Below are 7,910 nucleotides of genomic sequence, written 5' to 3'. Positions count from 1 at the left end.
CAACACTTTGTTTGAATTGTCTCCTATCAGCCTCTGGTATTTCCTCTTTTTTCAGCCCTCTTCAATTCAGTTCTTCATCCTAGTATTCAGTTGCTTCTGCTTGGATTTCAGAGTGAACCAAACTGCTCCTCGTGCCTCAGGTGCAGGTGCATAACTCTTCTTTAAGCTAGGTGTAGGTGGCTGCACCTCCTAGCCGTTCTCTACTGGGAGCCCTAAATGAGAACTCCAATGCAACCTTGCATATTTTCCTATTCTATCTTCCCCCAGCAGAGGGAGAAGAGTGAGGAGTCGCTTGTTATTTCTGCAAGGTATGGTCTCAGAGGCAACCCAGCAGGTGTACTTGAGAGCACAGTCTCTTCTCTCCTGCCCAGATGCAGTTCAGGAAACACACAGCTGCACTGCAAGATTTGGGGAGGTCTGGTACCTGATATTCTGAAATACAGCTCATGTATAATATTGGAAGGCTAACTCTGTGAGTTTACAACTCCAGTAAATGCAGATAACCAGGTACCTTCTACATTCTGCATTGTGATGATGCAAACAAAAGCTTCATCTCTTTCTACCTTTGTTCTGACATGCAACTTGGGAACTACATGCACAGAATAGACCTTTGCTGATGGAAAACAGTATTTGATGCTTGCTTTCTGCAACAGATATATAGCTTTCCTTTCCACACAATCCCAGGAAAACTGTTAAGTACATAACACAACTTTGTTTTAACTCTGATGTTAAGTACCATTTATGACTGCCTGCCTCTGGAATATGGTTCACAAATAGAATTCTCCAGTGCAGCATCACTTGTGAAAGGGTGTAGGCAAGGGGATCCAAAAGAGGCTGGTTACACTTCTGTCATAGTGCCAGATGTAAATATAAATCTAATACTGAGTGTTTGAAATGTAGGTGGATCAAACAGCTTTATGGTAATTTAAAGCTTAGAAACTGTAACTGTTTAGAAATGTGTGTATAACGTACTGCTTGTGCCTTTGTTTCTTAGGAAAGGCAAAGGAACAAAGAACAGATTCCCTGGTAGAAAAGTAGCTGCCATGTGCTAATGTTCTGTTTGGAAACAAACAAGTCCAGCATTACAAAAACACACTAGCTAGCAATATTTAAAATATATAAAGTACTCAAATCTAATGCTCTCTGATAGAGGGACACATAGAGTTTATTGTGCTCAAGGATGTATTTATGATTTGAGGCAAGTGGAAGTGCAGAGGGAAATTAAATGCAATGAATCATGATCTTGTGTACACATTAGAATCGTGAATGTGTGCATGCACACGTGTGCATATATCCATCATAATATCAGCAGGCATATTCTAAAGACAAAGGTCCTGTACTTCTCCTGTATGGCCTCAGTTTACAGTGATATAACTCAAGTGAGAGCTGCATACATCCCAATAATCTCTTGGCTAGTCAGGACACAAACTAAAAATAATGAAATCTTAATTATTCCAACAGTCATGAGCAGTGTTGACCTTATCCCTTCCATTCTTCCAGTAAATCCACTCAAGATTTTAAATTGGTGGCAACAAGCAGGCAGTGTCATTCTCCCAGGGGTTTCTACAAGCCAAGAGAGCACAGCGAGCGTGCCACACCTGCCATGGACCTTGCTGAAGCACCCAGGCTAGTTGGTGACCTCTATCTCAATGCCTTTGCAGAATCAAAATGAACTAAAACACGCTAACCATACAGTTGCCATCTGCATACCGTTCTAAGTATCATGGCTTCTGTCACCTATTTAACACTGTCAAGGTTAGACACAAGGCAAAACATGTCTGATTTACTCTCAGGGGAACAGGTTGGTAGTGTCTGGGCCAGCTAATTCATGCAGACAAAGTCATTTGGTGCTTGTGTCAATACACATGCCAATAACTCAATTAAATTTTGAAGGTTGTGATGCTATTGCACCAGGAGAGCATCAGTGTGCTCTGGAGGACTGACATCACAATTGAAAATAATTGTAAGAAGTTTCATCTATTAGCTCACGGAGTCCTGCAACAGCAGGTGATTCTCTCTATGACAGGAAGAAGTAAATACTGCTTTTCCATTGCCTAGTTTCACTTTTGCCATGGTCTTTTCCAACCTTATTGATAGTATGATTCTATGAATCCAATTTCTCCAATGTAATTAATAAGTTTTGCTTAATTTTCCCAATCTGAAACACTTTTTTGTCTTCAAATAGGTATTAAAAACATGGTCTCTAAGGTCCCTTTCAACCTAAGCCATTCTATGATTTTACATAAGTCACATTAGGTAACAATGCAGCTTAACATAGATGTTTTCACATCGTGGTGGTTTGGCCATGGCTGGGAACCAAAGGCCCACCAAAGCCACTCTCTCACTCCCCTTCAGATGGACAGGGCAGATATCACAAAAGCCAGCTATACAATGGAAGCAATGTAATAATGATGATAAGCATAGCAATAGATGGCGTGGAAGTGAAAAGCAGGAAGAGATGTCAGTCTCTGCTGCCCATCAGCAGGGCAGTGGTCAGGCTTGGGCAGCAGGGCTCTCTAAGCTTGGTGTTTACTCTGGAGGACAGATGCCGTGGATGTCCCCAGACTTCTTTCTTTCACTTCATTCTTATACCTGAGCTGACCTCACATGGCATGGAGCACCCCTTTGTGGCCAGGTTGGGACAGCTGGCACAGCCATGTCCCCTCTCAGGATCTTACCCACCCCTCAGCATATTCTTGGAACAGGGGAATGTTGGAAGAACACAGCCTGGAAACTTGTTCAGCAGTAGCCAAAACACTGCTGTGTTATCAACTACTTGAAGGATGCTTTGAGGAGAGCTAACTCCAGCTCAACCAAACCCAATACACTCATCTGTGTCAATACTGGTAATTTCCACCTGTCTGTCTTTACCTGGTTTGATTTAAGCGTGGGCTAAGACATCCTAACAATAAGATTTTACTTACCTAAAGGAAAAAGTGGATCTATAAACTGAGATATGGGGCACAATTTCTCCAGAATACCCTTGAGAGGACCCAGATGGTATCAGATTGGGTCCTCTGCTTAACTTCACAGCCCAGTAATAATGAAGTGATTCTGAAGGAAGGCAGGAGACACTACCAGCAAGATTACCAATACTGACATTTCTCTGGCCTGCAGGAAATTGCTGGTGTGGTGCATGCACATTAGGGATCACAGGGAGCATGTCACAAGCTCATTCACTCTGGTTTTTACTTGCCTTTCCTACTGTGCAGGATGTATATTTCAACTTCCAGTGGGCCATTTGCAAAACATTTGTCACAGCATGCTCTGCACTTTATATCCGTAGGAGCTGTATAGGCTGTGTATAAGATCCTGCCTCCATAGTCACTTGGTATTTTGGATTCTTCTCATTTCTCTGCTCAGCACTTATTTTTGCCAGTTTGCTCCCCCATGTTGTAATGACTTCTTCTGTCCTGAATTTTTACCATTGCTGCAATTATCCATTCTCTTGTTCAGTTACAGCTCTCACTGGCTACATCTACAGTTTGGTTGCAGATTAAATCCAGACTCTGCTGGAAGAACACTCCCACTACATGATGCAGAGTGCTGATAAACTTACACTTGAGGCAGCCAAAAAATGTTGATGAGCTAACTTTGTGCCAGCTAACTTTATGCTAAGTCAGGACTGTCTGACCATGCCAGATCTCCCACAGCTAATGAACCTCCTTCATATAGGTTGTGAGCCTTCTTACAGCACCTTCTTGCTCCATTTCTGCTTGCCTACCCAGAGTCATTGTCCTTGGAAGCAGCTTTGCATCCTTAATATGCAGGCACAGGGCCCTGTGTTTCTTTGTCTTTAGTTTCCATCTGCAGCTGCAGATCTAGCTGTGGACCTGCCATGCATCGTATCTCTGTGTTGGCCCACTGCCTCAGACTTTGCAACTGCCACATAACTGAACGCTGGCTACACAACCATGCTTATCAGCAGAGAGACAGGGGCAGGACTGGAGCCAGATCAAGGCCATGTGTGCCTCATTTCCATTGTCCAAGATTTCACCATGTTTAGCTCAAGACAAGATAAAGGTGAGTAGATCTAAACCACATGCTAAGGCTCAAGGAGGAGATGCTTCTACATGCCTCCCAGTGACAGCAAAGGTTCAGTAGGCTGCATGGTAGCTATGCATGGAGTTCATTTTGCCTTTGCAGTACCATAGCACGGCACTGAGTCCTGCTCTGCTGGTAGCACTTCCCTTGCATTATTTTGACCTGAGCCAGCAGAACTTCTCCTGCAGGTTTGGAAAACACCATTGGCCAGGGACTGGCACATAGGAACTACAGATGAGGCCATCCTTTTCTGCCTGTAGAGGGGGAATTTTAGCCCCCCAAATCTTCTGTGTTCAGGGCTATGGGAGATGCCCTGGCTCTGTTTCATTTATTGGTATAGGACTAAAAAGACAAAAGACCAACTGTGCTGAAAGCTGTGAAGAGGGGTTATGATGGACTGAGGATGAAATGGCTGCATAGAAGCTGGGAAGATGTCCTGCAGGTACTATGAAGAGCTTGGCAGCTGCCTGACTGCAATGTAGTCAGATGCAAAGGACTGAGATTTTGGGTCTCCCATCTGCTGCCCTCTCCGAGGAAAAGGACAAACTCTGTATCATTTCTTGAAAGCCTTTCAGACCTGTTTCTATTTTCTTGTCATTTTCTAAGCATATAGTCAGCTCCTAGACATTTTGCCAATAGAACAGTCTAGTGCTGATTGCAGTTCTGTCCCTGTTCTGTCAGGGCCTAACACTACCTAAACCCTTCTCCCCTCAAAATAAGCCTTCTTGGTCCAGGAGCCAGTGCCTATCACATCTGGAGGCTTTTAGTTCTTGCTGCACTTGTTTCACTCTGAGCAGCTGTGAATCACAGGTCCATATCTGTTTCTTTCCACCCGAAGCTTATTTTGCCGGAGTTGCACAGCAGACTATATTACATTTAAAATGTAAATACATACACACAAAAGCAGCAAGAATGATGGCTTTTCCTGCTCAGAAAGACTACCTGGAGGAGGAAAAAGCAATGGAGCTGACACCTCTCCAGCCCAGCAGTCATCACTCACTATTCTCATCTTAGTTAATGTTTCAGCAGTTATATAGCTACACTTCAGCTTGAGGTAAGGAGAAAGTATACCCAGATGTTTCCTGTATTTTGTGCTGTATAGGAAGGATGCATGCCTTTGAAAAAAATATTTCTAAACCCCTTTAATTACACGGGTAACTGCCATGAAGCATCAAGAATTGTCTACCAGAGATTACAGTTGGGGCTGTCAGCTGCTGGTGGTTGCCATGAATCATCATGGGTCTGGAAAAGCTTTTGTGATCCATTCACTGGATGCAGTCATGGAATAGCCTGGAGAGAGGTATAAGCTCTTCATTCCTCCATTCTCACTGGGACACCATTCAGACACAGGATCACACAGACAGAATGTAGCATCACCAGAGCTGACAGGGAACGTTCCAGCACGATAGCCTAGAACAAGTGTTGCTTACTTAGCAGAGGTATCCATAATGACCACTTCCATTTTCTTTTTAGGCAGTTCGGGTATCTGCAGTCAAAGTCAGCAGGCTGGGCACATAAGGCTGGTCCTTGGCCAAGCAGATGGGTAATCTATGAATTTAAAAGAATGGGAGCAGGGAAGAGAGGACTCAAACAATCATGGGCTGGCCCAGAGGAGGTGTATTGTTCTGTTATTGTCCTGGGTCATAGCCAAACAACAGCTGTGCTCAATTACTTGCGTACTAGCTCTGAACAGGACAAAAGCCAGAAGATAGCAGGATAGCTTATGAGAGACCTAGCACAATGTGTGGGAAGGTCTTTACCAGCACCTGGTTCTTACACAGACATCTCACACTCTCAAAATACAAGTCATCTACTCCATGAGCACAGTTTCCCCAGCCCATGTCTCACACACTTTCCTAAGCAGACAGCTCACTTAATTTCCATTAGCTTCCAGAGATCAAAACCCAGTTGAACAAAACCAGGCTGCAAGCAATGCCTACTGGGATCGAGTCTGTTCCTGTGATCCTGGGAGTGAGCATACTCTAAATTCTGCAATTTCTCTTATGTGCTGTTTCCAGCATCTGTTTTACAAAATCCTTTGTTTTAAAGTCTTTGTGCTTTTTCCCTTGACAGACTCTGAGCTGAATTGTTATTTCTGTAGTTAGAATCCCAGAGACTTCAGGGTTGGGATGAAAAAGCCCACTCATTTGGGAATTAAAAGATGGCAAGAACTACAGTGGCAGAACCTGTAGGCCAAAAAGGGCTTCAGGGAAAAGCAACAGAGACACACACTCAAAAATATAAAGAATAAATACAATGAAGTGGGGAATATGAAGTTGTGTCATTGGGTCTGATTATTGCAGTTAATGTTATGCTAATCAATAACTGCATAAACCATTGAAGAGCTATGCAGAGACAACAGGCAAGTGGCTTGTAAACAAAACCTGTAGGTATGGCCATGATTACTGAGTAATGGGGGTGGTAAGGTGGGATCATGAATGTTCGTGGGCCAAACACAGATTCATATGAACCCAGATGCACAGCATCAGTAAGGCCAGCGCTGGAAAAGATGAAAAACACCCTGCAATTTTCTGTACCACTGAAAGAATTCAAGTGTCCACAGTAGTTTAGAAGAGGTTGTAGCACACAACTCTTCACAATGAAGATCAACACAGAATCACCGAATCTCCAAGGCTGGAAGAGACCTCAAAGATCATCAAGTCCAACCTGTCATCACAGCCCTCATGACTAAACCATGGCACCAAGTGCCACATCCAATCCCCTCTTGAACACATTCCAGGGATGGGGACTCCACCACCTCCCTGGGCAGCCCATTCCAATGGCAAATGACTCTTTCACCATGACCATACATTTCCAACACAAACTGCCTGCACTGCTTGCTGCTGAATGGTGTTTACTCAGAGGCCAGTCAAAATTAGAGGTTTGAAATATCTTCCTTATTTTCCCTTAATGCCAAAAATGTGAACAGGCTTTTTAGACACAAGAGTGAGGTTTGGTTCAGACATTCACCAGAATGAATGCAAATTATCTTTCCTTTAAAAAAGTAAACCAGCATGAGAGAGAAATACAACCTTCTACACTTCCACCTCATGCATTCTTTTCTCTACACTTATGCTCAATCTATGACATTCAGTGTCCTCCTGGGCACAACAACTTCACAGAATCATCAAATCACAAAATGGTTGAGGTTGGGAGCAAGCTCTGGAACACATCCGGTCAAGAATTTCACACAATAAGGTGAGGCCTCATCAGCACTAGTACAGTAAGATAACAAGCTCCATTGTCCAGTTGGTCATGCTTTGTGTAATGCAGCTTTGTGTGATGCAGTTTGGGCTCTTGTCTGCCAGGGCTCACTGCTCACTCATTTGGAACCTACCAGCATCCTCAAATCCTTTTCTGCAGGGCTCTTTTCCAGGTACTTCTCTCTGGTTGTTCTCAGGTCCAGCATTACACCATCCCAGATGCCATTAATTATTGCCCAGTGCTTCAGTCTATATGGATCCCTCTGCAAAGCTTCTTCAAGTTTATCAAGTAATTCAAGCATGATCTTCCCCTTAGCCTAGTCCACTTCTCCTTCTGAAACATCCTTTCTGTCAATAAAATTTGTTCACTGCTCTTCTCAGAATTTTTTTCCCTCTCTTGCCTGTTCACCCTGACCATCTCATCACAATGAAGTGCAAGGTTGATGATCTGTCTCTCTTTCCCTTGGCTTCTACCTGACCAAGAGTGCAATGTCAAGGCAAATGCTTTCTGCTGCCAAACCACTCTGTTTCTAAAGGAAGAGTAGAGAAGATCCTGGCTGCCAGTCCAGCTAGCTTAATAAATTATATATGTCTTTGTGTATTATTGTGATGAGCAAGAAGCCTTTCTACTGTTTGTGTTTTGTGCGTTGCCCAAGAGGATGA

Source organism: Dryobates pubescens, chromosome 14 (genome assembly GCF_014839835.1).
Source record: "Dryobates pubescens isolate bDryPub1 chromosome 14, bDryPub1.pri, whole genome shotgun sequence".
NCBI classification, from domain to species: Eukaryota; Metazoa; Chordata; class Aves; order Piciformes; family Picidae; genus Dryobates; species Dryobates pubescens.
The sequence above is the reverse complement of the archived record's forward strand: the minus strand, read 5'-3'. Positions refer to the sequence as shown.